The sequence below is a fragment of the Aethalodelphis obliquidens genome, unplaced genomic scaffold (genome assembly GCF_003676395.1).
Source record: "Aethalodelphis obliquidens isolate GAN/ISIS:26980383/991018 unplaced genomic scaffold, ASM367639v1 scaffold1, whole genome shotgun sequence".
NCBI classification, from domain to species: Eukaryota; Metazoa; Chordata; class Mammalia; order Artiodactyla; family Delphinidae; genus Aethalodelphis; species Aethalodelphis obliquidens.
In genome coordinates, this window is record NW_020837945.1 from 13,337,594 (window position 1) to 13,355,934 (window position 18,341).

Genomic DNA, 18,341 nt, shown 5'->3' on the forward strand with positions numbered 1-18,341 from the left:
TGAATGCTGTGAGGGAGAATCTGTTACATGCTTTTTCCCCCAGCTTTTTGCAGTTTGCTAGCAGTCATTGGAGTTCCTTGGCTTGTGGCATTGTCACCCTGAGCTCTTCCTTCATCTTCACATGGTGTTCTCCCAGTGTGCCCGTCTATGTCCAAACTTCCCCTTTTTTATGAAGACGCTAGTCATATTGGATTGGGGGCCACCCGACTCCAGTATGACCTTATATTAACTCATAACATCTGCAGTGACCCTATTTCCAAATAAGATCACATTATGACGTTCTTGGGGGTTAAGACTTTGACATAGGAAGTTGGGTGGGGGACATAATTCAACCCAGAACAGAGGTCTAGTTTTTTCCTTCCAGGAGAGTGGAGAAAGATTCTTTCCCTCGTGAAGCATAGTAGGTATTTGTACCCAGTAGGTGCTCAGTAGTTTTCCGTTATGGACTGAATTGTGGTTCCCCTCACCAAATTCATATGTTGAAACTCTATGCCCTCCCCCCATCCCCCCGTGACTGCATTTGGACATAGGGCCTTTAAGAAGATAATTAAGGTTAAATGAGATCAAAAGTGTGGGTCCATAATCCAATAGGGATCACGTCCTTATAAGGAGGGGAAGAGACACCAGAGCTCCTTCTCTCTCTGTGTGTACACAGAGGAAACGCCACGTGAGGACACAGTGAGAAGGTGGCCAGCTATAAGCCGAGGAAGAAAGATCTCCCCAGAAGCCAACCCTACGGGCACCTTGATCTTGGACTTTCAGCCTCCAGAACTGTGAGACAATACATTTCTGTTGTTTAGGTCACCCAGCCTGTGGTGTTTTGTTATGGCAGCCCAAGCAGATGAAGGCGTTTCCTTTTTTTCCAGTGGTGACAGCTGTGTGTAGCTCCGCTCACAGTAATACTGGCCATTGTTGAGGTCAGCGTTGGTGAGCCTGCCTTACTCTGGCACAGGGCAGTGTGGTAGCTTCTGGTCTGTGTTATTTTTAGTCTTCTGGCTTCACTTAATGGATTGGATAGCTAAGGATGAGAAAGCTTAAGTAGTTGCTTGAAGCCACTTTAATAGATTAGGCAATGGAATCCCAGGGTGAATCCCAATGCACTCAGAGCTCGCTTGGGTAAATCCAGGGCAAATATATTTAATTCTTTATTTAAAAATGCAATTCATAGTGACATGTGGCTGTCATTGAGTAGCAAAGAAATGAAACAAAGTGGGTCAGTGACACACTGCACTGTTTTGTGGTAAATATAGGTTAACTGCTTTAATGGAAAACCACAATCTAGGGGAAAGTGGACTTGAAAAGCTTAAACTCTTGAAAAATCTCCAATGATGCAGTTATGACTGGGATAGAATAAGTGCAGCTCTTTGAGGCTAAAACCTTTCACCAGTAAACACTTTTGCTCCGCCTTGCGGTTAAAACTGTTGCTTTATTTCAAAATGTACTTATTGGGGGGTGACTGTGTGCCTGGGTTTGTGCTGAGTTTTGGGCACCAGGAGCTAGGATGCATAGGTGCTGAGTCAGCTGAGAGCTTAGTGGGGCTGGCTACATGGACAGTGGCCACTCTGCATTGTAGGTGTTGCCTGAGAGGGCAGAGGGAGGTCATTACAGCATGCGGTGGGAGCATGCCGGGTGCGGGGGTTATCTCACACAGACTAAGGGCAGACCTCAGGGATGGCTTTCCTAAAAGAGGTGATACTTGAGCTGAGTTTTGGGCAAGTTCCAGTTATTCAGGCAAAGCTGAGTAATGGTGTTTCAGGCAGAGAATAAAGTAAGTGTGTCCGCATGGAGATAATGGGGGGATAGCCCACTTGGAGGACTGTTTACACATAGATACTGCCGCTTCGTCTCCATTCTCCCCTTCTTTTCCTTCTTCCTTCTATTCCATCAGTGATGTTTTTTTGGTAAAGTGACTTCAGGGGTGAATAAGAGGGCCTGATTTGTAGTGTTTGTCGATTTCCATGATGTAAATATTCCCATCACGGCTGATTCCAAGCTACCAACATGATGTCGATTGGCCCACAATATTTTAAAACTTTTTAACAATTGGTCATAAGCCTGTACAATCCCACTCAGGAGACCACTGCTTCCCATCCATCCATCATCTGTCCATTCATCATCCATCATTCATCTATCATTCATCCATCCATCTATCATCTGTCCATTCATTCATCCATCTATCATCCACCCATCCGTCCATTCATTCATCCATCCGTCTTCCATTATCCATCCATCTATCCATTCATCATCCATCGATCATCCATCCACCTGTCCATCCATCCATCTATTCATCTATTCATCCATCCATCTGCCCTTATCTATCCATCCATTCATCATCCATCTATTATCCATCCACCCACCTATCCATCCATCCATCTATCCATTATCCATCCACCTATCCATCCATCCATCTATCCATTATCCATCCACCTATCCATCCATCCATCTATCCATCTGTTATCCATCCACCTGTCCATCCATCCATCTATTAATCTATTCATCCATCCATCTTCCCTTATCTATCCATCCATTCATCATCCATCTATTATCCATCCATCCACCTATCCATCCATCCATCTATCCATTATCCATCCACCTATCCATCCATCCATCTATCCATCTGTTATCCATCCACCTATCCATCCATCCATCCATCCATCCATCTGTTATCCATCCAACTATCCATCCATCCATCTATCCATTATCCATCCACCTATCCATCCATCCATCTATCCATCCACCTATCCATCCATCCATCTATCCATCTAACATCCATCCATCCATCCACCCACCTATCCATCCATCCATCTGTCCCTCCGTCTTTCTTCCATCTATCCATCCATCCATCCATTCATCCATCTGTCCACAAACATAGTTTAACCAAACAGAATCATAGGAATAAGTCATATTAAAGATTTTAGAGTTCCCTTCGTTAAGTCTTCTCATTTTATAGATAAGAAAACTGACATCTAGAGAGAGGAACTGACATTCTTCAAGTCTGTTTGTAGAGCTGAGGTTAAGACTGTCGGCTTCAGAATTTAAGTCTGCAGCTGTCTCCCTTAAGTAAAGAAAATACAACCTGAAATATGACTTGGTAATTGCCGAGTTGGGGCAATGTGGAATTCACGTAGCACACACCACAGTTCTGTCAGTCTCTGCTTTTCTGTGACAGTCCTAACGCTCTTGAAAGTGTTTTTTTTTTTTTTTTTTTTTTTTTCGGTACGCGGGCCTTTCCCTGCTGTGGCCTCTCCCGTTGCCGAACACAGGCTCCGGATGTTCAGGCTCAGCGGCCATGGCTCACGGGCCCAGCCACTCCGCGGCACGTGGGATCTTCCCAGACTGGGGCACGAACCCGCGTCCCCTGCATCGGCAGGAAGACTCTCAACCACTGCGCCACCAGGGAAGCCCCATGAAAGTGTTTTTGTTGTTCCTTAATAGTCGCTGGCTCCCAGCAGGCTCCAAATTTCCTTCGCAGGGGGTTCAAAATGTCCCTGTTGAAATAACATTCTTCTCCCACTTTGTAGCACTGGGCTTCAGAATTTAATTTAGCAGTTGACTCTTCTTTATTTTTTGCGGTATGAGGGCCTCTCACTGCTGTGGCCTCTCCCGTTGCGGAGCACAGGCTCCGGACGCGCAGGCTTAGCGGCCATGGCTCACGGGCCCAGCCGCTCTGCGGCATGTGGGATCTTCCCGGACCGGGGCACGAACCCGTGTCCCCTGCGTCGGCAGGCGGACTCTCAACCACTGCGCCACCGGGGAAGCCCCTAGCAGTTGACTCTTGATATCAGTCTTCGATGTTTCTGGATTTCATTTCTCTCTCTTTCTCTTTTTTTGTGATATAGATGTCTCTCCTTTGAGATTCCAACTCAAGGTACACATTTGTGGTGTGAACCAGCTGCTTCTTGGGAGCCCAGTTTGTGTTGGGCTGAATTTCCTGGGAAATATCTACTGATTTGAAAAAAATTTCTTTCCTTATTCCTGGGCTTCTAGAAGTATGTCTTGGAGCTTTTGGGAGATGAATAATTGAATAATTGATACTGCTTTTGACGGTCTTTATTGTTATTTCTTTCTTTTTTACTGAGGTGTAGTTGATGTACAGTATTATGTAAGTTTCAGGTATATAACGTAATGATTCCCAATTTTTAAAGGTTATATTCCATTTATAGTTATTATAAAATGTTGGCTCTGTTCCTTGTTGGTCTTTAAATTGTTGTCAACTCAGAGAGGAAGGGTGACTCTTACTATATGAGAAGCTTTATTTTGAAACTGTGGACAAATGGTCTGGTGAATTGAATATTCCAGAGGACTCTATTTAACACTAGCTTCTGTGTTGTAATGTTGAGTGAAAAAAGCAAGATGCTGGGATATGCCTAGGATGCCACTTTCGTTAAAAGTAAGTAGACAAATTGGCGCTTACCTCTGGGGAGTGAAAATGAGGGTAGTAATGACTTGAAGAGAAAACTTTCCACCTTTTAACTTTATATGTTTCTGTATTGTTTATTTTTCTCTTTTTGATTATAAGCACGTAATAAAGCAAATCTAGACTAAACAGAAAGCCTGGCTATATTTTAATAGGACTCACCCGGGTATGGGCAATAACCTTTCTATTGTCTTCTTAAGATAGTTTGCCATTTACCCAATGTAAAGTTTACATGTGTCTAGTTTATAAATTGTAACTTAGTAATTTTATATACAATTAATATTGGTTGCTAGAAAATCATAACGGCAGACATAGTCAAACTTGCTCAGTATGGGCAGAAATTTAAACTTAAACTTCACTGTGAATTCTCCCTTCACCTTATTATTATTTTTACCAATTTTTTTTGTTCTTTGCTGCACCACATGGCACGTGGGATCTTATTTCCCCGACCAGGGGCTGAGCCCATGTCCCCTGCATTGGAGCAGAGTCTTAACCCACTGGACCGCCAGGGGAGTCCCTACCAATTGTTTCTTAATGAGGTTGATCATCTACTTGTATGCATGGCCCAAGCTGGTCATTTTTCAGGACTTCCGACAGAGATTCTAAAACTTCCTGGAGGTATTCTGCGAGCTGACTTGGGGCCATTATGTTTTCCCAGTTCTCCTTGACTGTGGTGCTCTCAGCTGCCTTGGACGTGGAGAGTCACTCGATTTCACTGGCTTTCCCAGACCAGCATCGTGTCCTCTGATACCAGCCATCCTGCCTTCCCACCTCGTTCCCCTTAAATGAACTTCTTTCCTGTACTTGGCAGTTCATGTCCTCTGTCTTCATCTTTAGGGCATCCTCTGGTGTTCCTGATCTCAAATTAGGAAAAATGAATTGAGTCCCATTCCCTGTGGGTCCAAGCATTTGAAAAGGCAGGGAATGTGTGGATTATTGTACAAGAAATAGATCAGTGTGTAATAGCCTAAAATGGAAGAAGAAACGTGACTGCTTATTCAGGCATTTGCAAAATGATGCAGGCTGCCTCTCCCAACTGTCTTTTATAAAAACAATTTCCGGAAATGTGTGGACTAGGTAAATGATATGTTACTGATACAAAGCACAACCGTGATTATACTAGCAGAAGATTATGTTTCCTCTGTTTTACAGTCTGTGTGAATTCCTTTCAAGTTATTAGGTTGAACTGTATGAATCGCCAAATTGAGCTACCAAAAGGGCAGTTTCATCCAATTCAACCTAAGAGAGCTTATTTGCTGAGTTGTAAGACATGGGAAATATGTGTCTGCATAAGGAAAGAACATGCGATGGACGTGCTTTAAGGAAACTGGGCATCCTTTTTTTATTTGAACCTGTCTCTAATGGTTAGTATTCACTTAGTTGACACTTTGTTGTTGCCTCACTAGCTTTCAGAAAGTATATAGAGCAACATTGGTTGCCTAGCAACATGTTCCAGCCCAGGAGGGTTGGAGAATGGGTCAGTGATGAACAATTATGTACAATCAAGTTTAAAAATGCATAGCAGCCTGCTCTATCCATGCTCTGACCACCAGGAAGCATCAGCATTCTGTTGGCTTGGGTTTATGGCTGTTGTATGTGAATTTACGGCAGTTGTGGTCTGGATCTCATGGTTGCAATTCAGAAAAATATTGCGCTGGACCAAAGTAGGCTTCTGGTGCCCCTCTGTACATTGGTCCATTTTGCAGAAGCATCTGACATCCATCATTTGGTTGGCTGCCTATCTGGACACTCATCCCTTTGAAAAGTGAAAAGAGAAAATGAAGAATTTGCTTAATTGTGATTGTTTTCATCTCAGCAAATTGGCCTCTCTTAGTGAATCTGTAATTTGCCAAAGAACAAGTACACACAAAATGAGGGACAACGGTCCCCTTACTCAACCCAAATCATTTTTTCAAGAATCACGAATGCTGGGCAGACATTCTCTCTGGAATGGCCCAAGCCCTGAATCATTTCTCCTCCTTCCGTTCCAGCAAAACAGAAGACACATTTCGCATCATCCCGTCCTTACTTAATCTTTCTGTCAGCACCAGTATCAATGGTGTACATCCTGAAAGCAGCAGGAAAGCTAGGAGGCATTTTTATAATGCTGGCAAAGCTAATAGAGCACATTTCATTGTTAAGAATCATTGAGTTTAATTGGCAAATCAATTTTTAGGCCCTTTCCATTTGTATTTTGTTTAATCAACAAAAATAAATCGCCGTGCCAACCTTGAAAGCTCCAAGTCGGAGAACAGTGGCAAATATTTTGTTCGTCCTGCCAAAAGTGCTTTCCAACAGCAATGTCTTAATTGAAGATGATTTATATTCAGAAGCGTTTTATCATTTGTCTGAAGAAGGAAAAAGCTGCGTAAGCAAGTAGTATGCAATCGTTTTTGGCATTGTTTCTGACATTTATCTACACTCTATCCTTCAGATGTTTATAGAAAAGCGACCTTCCCTAGCCCTTCTTGCTAATGATTCAGGCTCCATGTCCTGATGCAGCTGTCAATTAGCCCCTGTAACCTTTGGTGAGAGGTTTTCGCTGAGGAGGACTTCCAAAACCTAGGCTTTTTCCCCTTTTCTGCAGGGTTTTACTGACCCTGAATCCTGATCTCTGGGCCTTTGGTGGAAAATGGCTGGCATCTTAGTGCTGGAAGATGGGCATCCTGAGCGGGCCTGGGAAAAGTGGGCTGCTGTCTTGCTTTTCTGGTAGGAAAACCTCACTAGCCATGCCGACCGTAGCATTTTGGCTTTTTCTGCCTTCCTTGCACTCCAGGGAGGGGGGAGAGATGACAAGAAGTACCATTTATTTGATGCCTACACAGTGTGTTCTCATTTCTCATGACAGCCCTGAGAGGTGAGGGAGCTAAACCCCATGTATCTGGTGAGGAAGCTGAGGTTCAGAGAACATCAATAACAGTCTGTACGTGGAGTGGCTGCCGTTGGCATCCTGTTCCATTTGTCTCCGGTCATCTTCCCATTTCACTGGTGCTGGGAAGTAGCAAAGAGCCCCCCTCTCCAATACCCCAGTTTCACTGAAACATGCTTCCCCTCGCAGGGCTCCTGGGGGACAGGTACCATAGCGTGATGGTGGCTGACGCTCTGCGGGCTCTTGCTGTGTGCCTGGCATGTTTCCAAGAGCTTCATGTGTACCCTTAATTCGTGTAAACTTCATTCTCCTCTTAGCTACTTCCATCCTCATCTTACAGATCAGGAAACTGAGGCACGGAGTAGTTGGTGGACTGGTCCAAGGTCACATGGCTAATGGTTGGGGACCATTTGAATCCAGGTAACCTGCCCCAGCATCTGTGATCTTAGGGGTTTACCTTCCATGGCATGTACCCTTGTTTGTTTGTCCTTCCTCTTGCCTCCAAAGCAGCGGGGAAGATGATGAAGCAAGAGGAAGGGAAAATAGTACAGTTTTATGGACAGTGGAGGCCACTGATTTACTTGCCTCAATTTTGGGCTCATTCATTGATCTTCAGCTGTACTGGGATGCCCTTCCTGCTGCCATCTCTCCATTTCCCATTGGTTCTCGTGCCTCTGCGAAAGCTCCGTCTTCCACGGGGCCCTTTCAGGTTAATGGGAGGCCAGTTGTTTTCCAGGGGTCACCAGGAAACCCACAGTATGACCTGCATATTACTCAAGGTGCAAAAAAAAGGAACCTCAATAAACCCAGAACCAAACTCAGCAACTTCTAAACAACGCCCTGTAAGTAACCAGTTCTAGGAAGCTCTTGGGATGGTAAAAATCTAGCAACTACCTGAAATTCCGCACATTCTTTGGGAATTTACTAGGGCCCCACTCTCAGCACCTTCAGGTACCAGGGATCAAGTGATCCTCAGATCAAGTGAGGAACAAGGGAGAATTTTCACATTCCCTTGGGGTGGGAAGGCCTACAGCAGGTCAGATCATTTAATACAATGTTGAGGGTAATACCCACAGAGGACAATTTCTGATGCCACGCCCTGTTCAAAGCATTTTGCATATATGAATCATGAGCTGGATGCTGTTATTATCCCCATTTTACAGATGAGAAAATCTGCTCTGTGACATGTGCACGTATATTGTAATTTTAGGAAAGCGAAAATACAAAACACATCTCAGAATCAAGGATGTAGGTGGTATGTGGCTTGTGGGCTGGTGGTGCCAGCGTGTGGCTGCTCTTCAGAGCACAGCTGCCTCCTTATGAGATGGGCCCTGGCGACTAGCTGAGACGTGCAGGGCAATACCACAGCCGGCATTTATTGAGTTACTACTGTATGCCAGACACTAGTCTAAGAAGTTGACATGAATTTTTAAAATCCTCACAGAAGGATAGGTACTATGATTATGATTGTACCTGATTTATGGCTGAGGAAACTGAGTCAGTGGGGTATCTAACTTGCCCAAGGCCACCCAGGCAGTACGTGGCAGGGCCAGGTGTCAGCTAAGGCCATCTGGCTCTGGGCTCTGCCTCTGAGGTAAGGCCCCTGGTATAGCTGGGAAAGGGACAGTGGCACAGGGTACGGACATATACAGGCTCCGTATGGGATGGATGTTCCGGTTCCTCTCAGATGCCCTTGCCCCGGGGGCTCGTCACTCCCTTTTGGCATCCATCCTGGTGTGGAACTGGAGGTGGATTTTTTTTTTTTAATTTATTTGTTTTATTTATTTATTTTTGGCTGCATTGGATCTTCTTTGCGGTGCATGGGCTTCTCATTGCGGTGGCTTCTCTTGTTGCAGAGCACAGGCTGTACGCATGTGGGCTTCAGTAGTTGCAGCACGTGGGCTCAGTAGTTGTGGCTCGTGGGCTCTAGAGCTCAGGCTCAGGAGTTGTGGCGCAGGGGCTTAGTTGCTCCGCGGCATGTGGGATCTTCCCGGACCAGGGCTTGAACCCGTGTCCCCTGCATTGGCAGGAGGATTCTTAACCACTGCGCCACCAGGGAAGGTTGATTTTTATCAGTCTTTTGTAGGCTTCTGTTTGTACCTGGGATCACCTCACAGTGAAGGAATTAGAGAAGAGCTCTGACATGAATCCTAAAACATCTGGAAAGGCATTTACTAGGTCTTAGAGGCACTTTCTCATTGACCCACACAACAGTCCTATGAAGTTCGTACTGAATGGTAAAGGGAGAAGCTGTATGTAGCCCAGAGAGGGTGAGCCCCATATTCTCGGTCACACAGCAGGTGAGGGGTGGAGCTGGGCTCAGGCCACGTACACACATGTCTGTAAGGTAAGGGCTGACTCCACAGTGGGGATCGCCCCTGCCTCCAGATGGGGCCCCTGCCAGCAGCTCTGGGGCATTTCCTGTTGGGTCAGCTCTGCTAGTCTGCTGCTTTCCCTCCTCCTGCTTTGCTGCCTTCCACACTCTCCCTTGCCTCCATGCTCCAGGCTCTTCAGAACAACAGGATGAGATTCTCCTTAGCCCGGAACTGTTTTTGCTATTGCTTGTGCATCCGAGCACCTGCTGAGCTGATGAGCTTTCGAAATGTCACTTGAGTGTTGGGAGCGAGCCGTGAGTGATGAGCTGTGAGTGCCTTGCGGGAACATACCATCGCAGCTGCCTCCCTGGGGCGGGTGGTGGTGGGCCGAGGGGAGGCCATGGTTCCTCCTGCAGCCCGGCCCCTCAGAGAGGGCAGGAGGCTGTGTTCCTGCTCCTGCAGCTGGCACGTGGTCCCCACTGTCAGCCTGGTCGTTTTTCTTCTCCTGGGCACACGGTGACTGTTTCTGTGCTATGTTTCTCTTTTTTTAAAAAAATTTATTCATTTATTTTTGGCCGCGTTGGGTCTCCGTTGCTGCGCGCGGGCGTTCTCTAGTTGTGGCGAGCGGGAGCTACTCTTCATTGCGGTGCGTGGGCTTCTCACTGCGGTGGCTTCTCTTGTTGCGGAGCATGGGCTTTAGGCACGCAGGCTTCAGTAGTTGTGGCACGTGGGCTCAGTAGTTGTGGCTCACGTGCTCTAGAACGCAGGCTCAGTAGCTGTGGTGCACGGGCTTAGTTGCTCCGTGGCATGTGGGATCTTCCCGGACCAAGGCTCGAACCCGTGTCCCCTACATTGGCAGGTAGATTCTTATCCACGGAGCCTCCAGGGAAGTCCCCTGTGCTGTGTTTCTCTTACAGTGCTGGCTCTCCATTTATGGGTTAACTTTTGAGAATACAATTAAATTTTTGACCTTTTTCTTTCTGGATTTCTCTTTTCAGAAAAATGCACATGTATACAAAGTTCCGCATATCAATCCTGGATTTTCATGGGAACCCTTACCCTCAGGGCCTCCTTGAACACATCTCGTTCCCCATACACATACCAGGAAATCTAGCTTAAATTGGGTCCCTAGGGCTTCTCTGGTGGCACAGTGGTTGAGAGTCCGCCTGCCGATGCAGGGGACACGGGTTCGTGCCCCGGTCCGGGAAGATCCCGCATGCCGCGGGGCGGCTGGGCCCGTGAGCCATGGCCGCTGAGCCTGCGCGTCCGGAGCCATGGCCGCTGAGCCTGCGCGACCGGAGCCTGTGCTCTGCAACGGGAGAGGCCACAACAGTGAGAGGCCCACGTACCGCCAAAAAAAAAAAAAAAATTGGGTCCCCTACTCACCACCACCAATTGAGGGTAAATATGGAAAATTAAAGTTTTGATTCTCTGCCCCTCTTCTTTTTCCATTGCTGTCAGTCAGAAGCTGGGCAGGAAAGTATAAGGCACAGTCAAAGAGGTGACAGAAGAAAGTTCAATAAAGGTGTGTCATGGGGTTGAGAAACAGAAAGGGGGAGTGAGGTACACTGGGGCGATAGGAGGAAACCCTTCTGACTTTGTCCATTCAGACTGTTATAACAGAATAAATGCTATAAATTTCTCATAGTTCTGGAGGCTGGGAAGTCCAAGATCAAGGCACTGGAGGATTCGGTGTCTGCTTCTCGGTTTATAGATGACTGTCACATGACAGAAGGGGGGAGGGAGCTCTCTGGGGTCTCTTTCATAAGGGCGCTAATCCCACTTAAGAGTTCTCCACCCTCATGACCTAATCAACTCCCAAAGGCCTCTCCTCCTATTACAATCACATTGGGGATTAGGTTTCAATGTATGAATTTTGAGGGGATATAGTCTATGGCACCCTCCAACCCCTAGAAGTAAGGATAGAGGGAGAGGATCACCTGAGAGAAACTGACCTGTGATGGAGAGACCCCCAGGTGACCCTGCAGGGAGGAAGCAGGGGCATGCATGCTCCTTCCTTCCTTCCCCTCCTCCTACTCTCCTGGCTTCTACTGGTACCTAAGGGGCCAGAGGGCAAGGGAGCCTGGTTGATGCAGGTCATAGAGGTCAGCCTCCCAGGGCACATGTCCCCGTGGTGAGAAGTAATCTAAAGGGCAACCAGAGAATATTTAGTGCATCGCCCTTTAGATTCTTAAATAACTTTTATCCTGTGGATGGTACTTTTAAGAGCGCAGGAAGCAGCTCTGTCATCTGTAAATGCTCTCCCTGGGTACGGGCATCATGGGAAATTGCTTAGCTTGTGCTATGGAGGTTTTGTAATCCTGTTAGTGATTGGAAACTTCCTGTTCTTTTCGGATGCTTTTAAATCCAGTCTTTTACTTTTTTTTTCTATTTTATTTGTATGCCTGTTATTATAAGGTCACTTTAAAAGGCTTCATTATACCTGATGATGATGAACCAGTCTGCTTCAGTATTACAGGGGATTGTATGTAAATCTCTCATGTGGCATTGTGTTCAAGGGTAGTTTCCCCCTATCTTATGACAGCTTGATGTTTAGAAATGAGCATTTCTGGAGTTTGGAGACAGAGAAATTATGTCAGGAAGCACTTGAGAAATTAAAAAGTGTTATGCAGTGCAAGGTTTTACGAGGCAGCGGGGGTGACTGACGTCACCGAGGTTGGATCTGGGAGTCGGGGATCTGTTACTGGCACCAGCTCATACTTGCTCTGTGACTTTGGGCACCCACTCTAGGCATTTCTATTTGTAAGGTGGAGTTAACGCTACAAACAAAGACTCTCTCCTTAAGCAGACTTGAGTCGGGTTCCTCTGAGTCCTGTTTTTGTCTAGATCTGGACCTTGGCTCCTGTCCTGTCTTTGGCCTGCCTAGCCCAATTTTAGCAAGAATCCTGCTAAGTCAGTTCAGAGAGAATCACCCGCTCTTGATATGTGATCACCCTCGATATCTGATCACCCTAGGCTACCTTCAGCAAAAATCCCATTGCTTGTTTGTTAATAAGAAGCCCCCTACCCTGCTGTCTCCTCTGAGTAATTTTCTGTCCACTGACTGCCTCACTTCGCTTGATTGCTGTAAATCCTCAGGTGTCTTTGCTGTATTCAGAGTTGAGCCCCATCTCTCTCCTATTTTGCAATAGCCCTAAAAAAAGTCTTTCTTACCGTTTTAATAAGCATCAGAATAATTTTTTCTTTAACTTTACCCTCCAGAAAACCTTGGAATTGTTCAGGATCCTCAAGGACCACTGATCCAACCCCGCCCAATGTCGAGAGTGATGTGGAGCTCACTGTGAGGTGTCTAGTACCTCAGGGCAGCAAATGAGGACCCCATTCACTCGCTTGGGGGCTGGTTCTCATTGTAGAGAAGCTCTGTCTCTGTTTCAAGCTCAAAATCTGCCTCCACTTATACTCACTGATCTCAATTCTGCCTTTCCTCAAAACCTGTTCTTCCTTTATTTAAGTGAATAATTTAGCTTCTTAAATTGTAGCCATCTTAATGAAGATAATTTTAAGCTGTGTCTTTTCTTTTTCTTAAATTTATTCACTTATTTTATATTTATTTTTGGCTGTGTTGGGTCTTCGTTGCTGCACGCAGGCTTTCTCTAGTTGTGGTGAGTGGGCTTCTCATTGCAGTGGCTTCTCCTTGTGGAGCACAGGATCTAGGCACGCGGGCTTCAGTGGTTGTGGCACACGGGCTTCAGTAGTTGTGGCATGTGGGCTCAGTAATTGTGTGGCACATGGGCTTAGTTGTTCCACGGCATGTGGAATCTTCCCGGACCAGGGCTCGAACCCGTGTCCCCTGCATTGGCAGGCGGATTCTTAACTACTGCACCACCAGGGAAGCCCCTAAGCTGTGTCTTTATTGCCTTTCTTGCTTTCAACAGGACTCTGAGCCTGGTTGAACCTATGTTTCCCACTCTGGGAAGATGCATAAGGGTGATGCCTCGGAGGTCTTCTCTCTGTGGACCGTGTCTTTATTTCCTGAACTCTTGGGTTGCCCTGTTCCTCTGCTTCTAATTCTAAGTCCTTTGTTTCTTTCCTCTTTTAGCTCTTGCTGATGCCTTGTTTGATGCAAGTTTATAAATGATGTGCTTCTTTTCCTTTCATGAAGTAAAGTGCATGGGATTTGTGAAAGCTGTTTGCCACTTAGAAGTCTTTTTTTTTTTTAATTTTCAGATTGATGGCTATTTTCCAGATGTTAACATTATCAGAAGCCTGACCTTCACATGGTATGTATGCTCTGAAGGACCTTTTAGGTCCATCAAGGGTATATAAATACATTAACTTTTTAATTTACTTGTTTATCATTTAGCCCTAAATCTGTCCTTGGTGTTTGTTGAGTTTCACCCCCTATTCTTTCACCTCATTCATGGGTATATTTGAAAAGCAGTGACTTCTACAGGATCAAAACAACCAAAGTTATTTTCTTGAAGAAAGAATTTTAGGATGAGGATTTAAAAAGAAAATCAGATTTACTTATAAATATTTCAATATGGCTCTGAAAAGATAGGGATTCATTTTGTTAAAACATCAACAGAATACTATTATCACACGTAAGAAATGAACAATAATTCATTTCTTAATATCACTGAATATTCATGTTCAGATTTCTTTGATTGTCTAAGAAATCTTTTTTCACAGTTAGTTAAAAATCCCTTAGAGTAATCAAAGGATTTAAACAAAGTCCACACATTGCATTTGGTTAATATGTCTCTTAAGTCTCTTTATTTATTTATTTAATAACTTTATTTTATTTTATTTCTATTTTTGGATGCATTGGGTCTTCTTTGATGCACGTGGGCTTTCTCTAGTTGCAGCGAGCAGGGGCTACTCTTTGTTGTGGTGCACGGGCTTCTCATTGCGGTGGCTTCTCTTGTTGCAGAGCACGGGCTCTAGGCGCACAGGCTTCAGTAGTTGTGGCATGTGGGCTCAGTAGTTGTGGCTCACGGGCTCTAGCGCTCAGGCTCAGTAGTTGTGGCTCACGGGCTTAGTTGCTCCGCGGCATGTGGGATCTTCCCGGACCAGGGCTCGAACCCATGTCTCCTGCATTGGCAGGCAGATTCTTAACCACTGCGCCACCGGGGAAGCCCCTAAGTCTCTTTTAATATGCAGGTTTCCTGTCCCTCTCTTGTTCTGTCTTTTTTTTTTTAATTAAAAAACATTCTAAAAATTTTTTTAAATGGCAAACTTTTAAACTTATTTATTTAAAGAAATCTTAAATTTAGTTTTGGCTGTGCCACAGAGCATGCGGGATCTTCCCTGACCAGGGATTGAACCCATGCCCCCTGCATTGGGAGCACGGAGTCTTAACTGCTGGACCACCAGGGAAGTCCTCTTGTTCTGTCTTGTGATATATTTGGTCAAGAAGCTGGATCTTTTGGATATTTTGAATCTCTTGGATCGGGATCTGTGTGTTTCCCCACAATGTAGATTTTGTTGCCAACATTCTGGTGTTGTCATTTAATGTGGGTTTTTTTTATATAATAAAGGTTTAAAAAAATTTTTTTTATTTTTGGCTGCGTTGGGTCTTCGTTGCTGTGCGCGGGCTTCTCATTGCAGTGGCTCCTCTTGTTGTGGAGCACGGGCTCTAGGTGCGCGGGCTCAGTAGTTGTGGCACGCGGGCCCTAGAGCATGCGGGCTTCAGTAGTTGCAGGGCGTGACCTTAGTAGTTGTGGTGCGCAGGCTCAGTAGTTGTGGCGCACAGGCTTAGCTGCTCTGCGGCATGTGGGATCTTCCTGGACCAGGGATCGAATCTGTGTCCTCTGCATTGGCAGGGGGATTCTTAACCACTGCACCACCAGGGAAGTCCTAATGTGTTTCTTTGTCCCCAAAATGTCCTATAAACTAAAGTCTTGATCAGATTTAGGTTCAAATTTGGGGACAAGAATATTTCATACATGATAGTGTAACTTCCGTCAGGTGACATATTCTGAGTGTCACCCACTTCAGAAGACCAGCCACATGGTAAAGTAGAAGCTGTTTCTGTGAGGGAGAAACACTTGTAGCTTGAGAACAAAGGTTGCTGCGAGCTAATTCCTACCTCACGTATCTAGACTTGATTTTCGTCTTAGAAGAATACGCTTGGGTATGAAGGGCTATGCTCCATGTCTTGGTGGGTAGTTTCAGATCTACCAGCTTGCTTTGCTTATTCCTGCCATTTCTTACAAGAGTGTCCTAAGTGTGCTCTGCCTCACCCCTCCTAACTAGGACGCTGTGGACTAGAACCGGGGTAGGCGAATTACAGCCCACGGTTCTGTTTTTATAAATAAATTTTTATTGGAACACAGCCACGCCTGTTTTTTTACGTATTGTCGGTGGTTGCTTTAATGCTACGGTAGCAGAGTTGAGTAATGGCCTGAACAAAGCCTGAAATATTTACTATTTGGCCCTTTACAAAAAGAAAGTTTGCTGACCTCTGGGCTGGAAGGTAAGCAGAGGATGAATAAGGCTTTAGCATATGGAGCAAACAAAAATATTTTCTCATCACTGAAATGCCACTCAACCTTAGTACCTGTGAATGTGAAATTCTGTGGCTCACAAATTGTGCCTTAAACCATTAAGATAATTTTGTTTTTCTTTGTTCATTTTTCTACCCATTAGATGACATCATCCTTCTACTTGCCTGGAAATACAATTCAACACGGGTGGGTTCACATTTAATAATGGTGACATTTTACTGGGCAGATAACTGACTGTTAATAATCTCCAGATTCAGCATTTGAGTCCTGACTTGCTATACCCTCTTCCTTAGATAGTATAAAGCTTTCTCTTCCACCAGTGTGCTCCTGTGTGGTTTGTTTTCGCCTTTGTATGATGAAGAATTCTCCATCCTTTCAATGAATGTCTCATGCTAAGGGTTTTCAAAATAAGTAGACTTGCATTTTTTTCTCCTAAATGGAACTCAGCTAATTTTATCGAAACTATTCCTTTTGTCTTTTGTCTATATTGTATGCTACATTATTATGGATGGCTTTGGAATTCTTCATGTAAAAGAAAAATTGAAATACAGTTAAAATATACATGACTTTTTTTTCTTAATTGCATCTTAATGTACTAAAAACTAGAGTGCAATTATTAAAAATGATAGAAGGAAAGAATTAAAACAGTAAAATTGCTTAGAAAAGCTCCTGTTTCATAATGCATTCGGAAATAATTGGTATCATAAGGTGTAATTCACAATCTTTCTTTGAAGTATGAAGCTTAAGCTTGGGTGGGCAGGGGACCTCTTAGGACGTGGTGATGTCTGAATTAGTTCCTTCAGTAGCACTTCTGAATCTGTACACAGATTGTAGCATCTTGCTACCTGCCTTGTTGTGTTTGTTTGTTTTTTTGTGATAGAGAGAGGTACTTCCTAGAGGAAGGGCTAGGACAGAGGGTCCTCTAATGCTTTACCAGACACCTCCTACTGCCCTGTTGATTAGGGAAGGGAGGAGAAGAGAAACTGCTTAATATAGGCTGTGGCGTTAGCTCAGGCCACAGGGTAGTTTCCTGGGCAGTTGATGTAGACCAAGCAGAGGACCTTTTTGCCCAGGTGTCAGGTAAGCCTGGGGCTTATGCTTCAAACAGGCTGAGAAGCCTCCTGGGCTTATTTTCTAGACCCATCCCCTCATCTGGCCCTGAGGATCTTATTGCTGAGATGGCCAGAGTTGATGAATCCAAGAAGAAGCACCATCAGGAAAAAGAGGGAAAGGGATTGGACTCCCAGGCTTGGAGTCTGAGCCTCAGTTTGCCTATGGCCCGGGCATTTGTCTCCCCGAGCATTGGGAGACAAGAACACACAAGGAATCAAATAAGGAGAGAACATTCCAGGCAGACCTGAGCTTTTAATTGCTACTCCTTTGGATCAAGCGTTCCTTGCCCAGGACCCACCATATCCAGGCTCCTTCTCAGAGCAGTGGTGGTGCTGGTGGTGATGGTGGTGCTGTTGGTGCTGGTGATGGGGGTGCTGGTGATGCGGGTGGTGGGGGTGCTGGTGGTGGTGGTGGTGCTGGTGGTGGTGGTGGGGGTGCTGGTGGTGATGGGGGTGCTGGTGGTGCTGGTGGTGGTGGTGCTGGTGGTGCTGGTGGTGCTGGTGATGGTGCTGGTGGTGCTGGTGGTGCTGGTGGTGGTGATGGTGGTGCTGGTGGTGATGGGGGTGCTGGTGGTGCTGGTGGTGATGGTGATGGGGGTGATGGTGATGCGGGTGCTGGTGGTGCTGGTGGTGGCAATGGTGATGCGGGTGCTGGTGGTGCTGGTGATGGGGGGAGTGCCGTTCACCACAGCTGGTGCTGATTCCTGAGCCCCAGCCTGCTGGGGGAAGTTAGCTCTGTAAAGGGGTTGAGGTCAAGACAGTCACACCAGAGCTTATCTTTTGAAAGAGTTGTACTGGGGGTGGCAGACTGGGGAGGCAGCACTGCCCAGTATACTTATTTGAAGAAGACCATTGCTGTTCAGAAACTTGGGGCCTCTTTTCTGGAAATCGCTTTTAGAGTCTGGGGTGTATTCTTTGGAATATCTTCATCAATGGCCAATTTTTCTCTTTTTGGATGGCTTTGATCTTTCAGTAAAATTCTTTTAAAAAAACCTGTTTTTCTTGTTTTAATTTTTTTTCGGTAAAATTCAAATGTCACCTTCCCAGACAAGCCTCCCTGAGAACTGAATATGAAGTAGCAGCCCCTCCACACACACACTCCCCACCCCCCCGTCACCCGCTGTGTTCGTCGCCCGTCCTTCCCAAGGTCACTGATGG

At 45.6% G+C, this 18,341-nt stretch overlaps 1 protein-coding gene across 2 annotated transcripts in view; it reads left to right on the forward strand.

Annotated features, from left to right (window-relative positions):
* Positions 1-18,341, forward strand: part of TIAM1 (TIAM Rac1 associated GEF 1) — a 407,413-nt gene that overhangs the window by 77,799 nt on the left and 311,273 nt on the right. For both annotated transcript variants that reach the window (XM_027101391.1, XM_027101428.1), the window contains exon 2: positions 13,790-13,842. The gene's annotated coding sequence lies outside the window, so the exon portion shown is untranslated. The remainder of the gene's footprint in view (positions 1-13,789; positions 13,843-18,341) is intronic.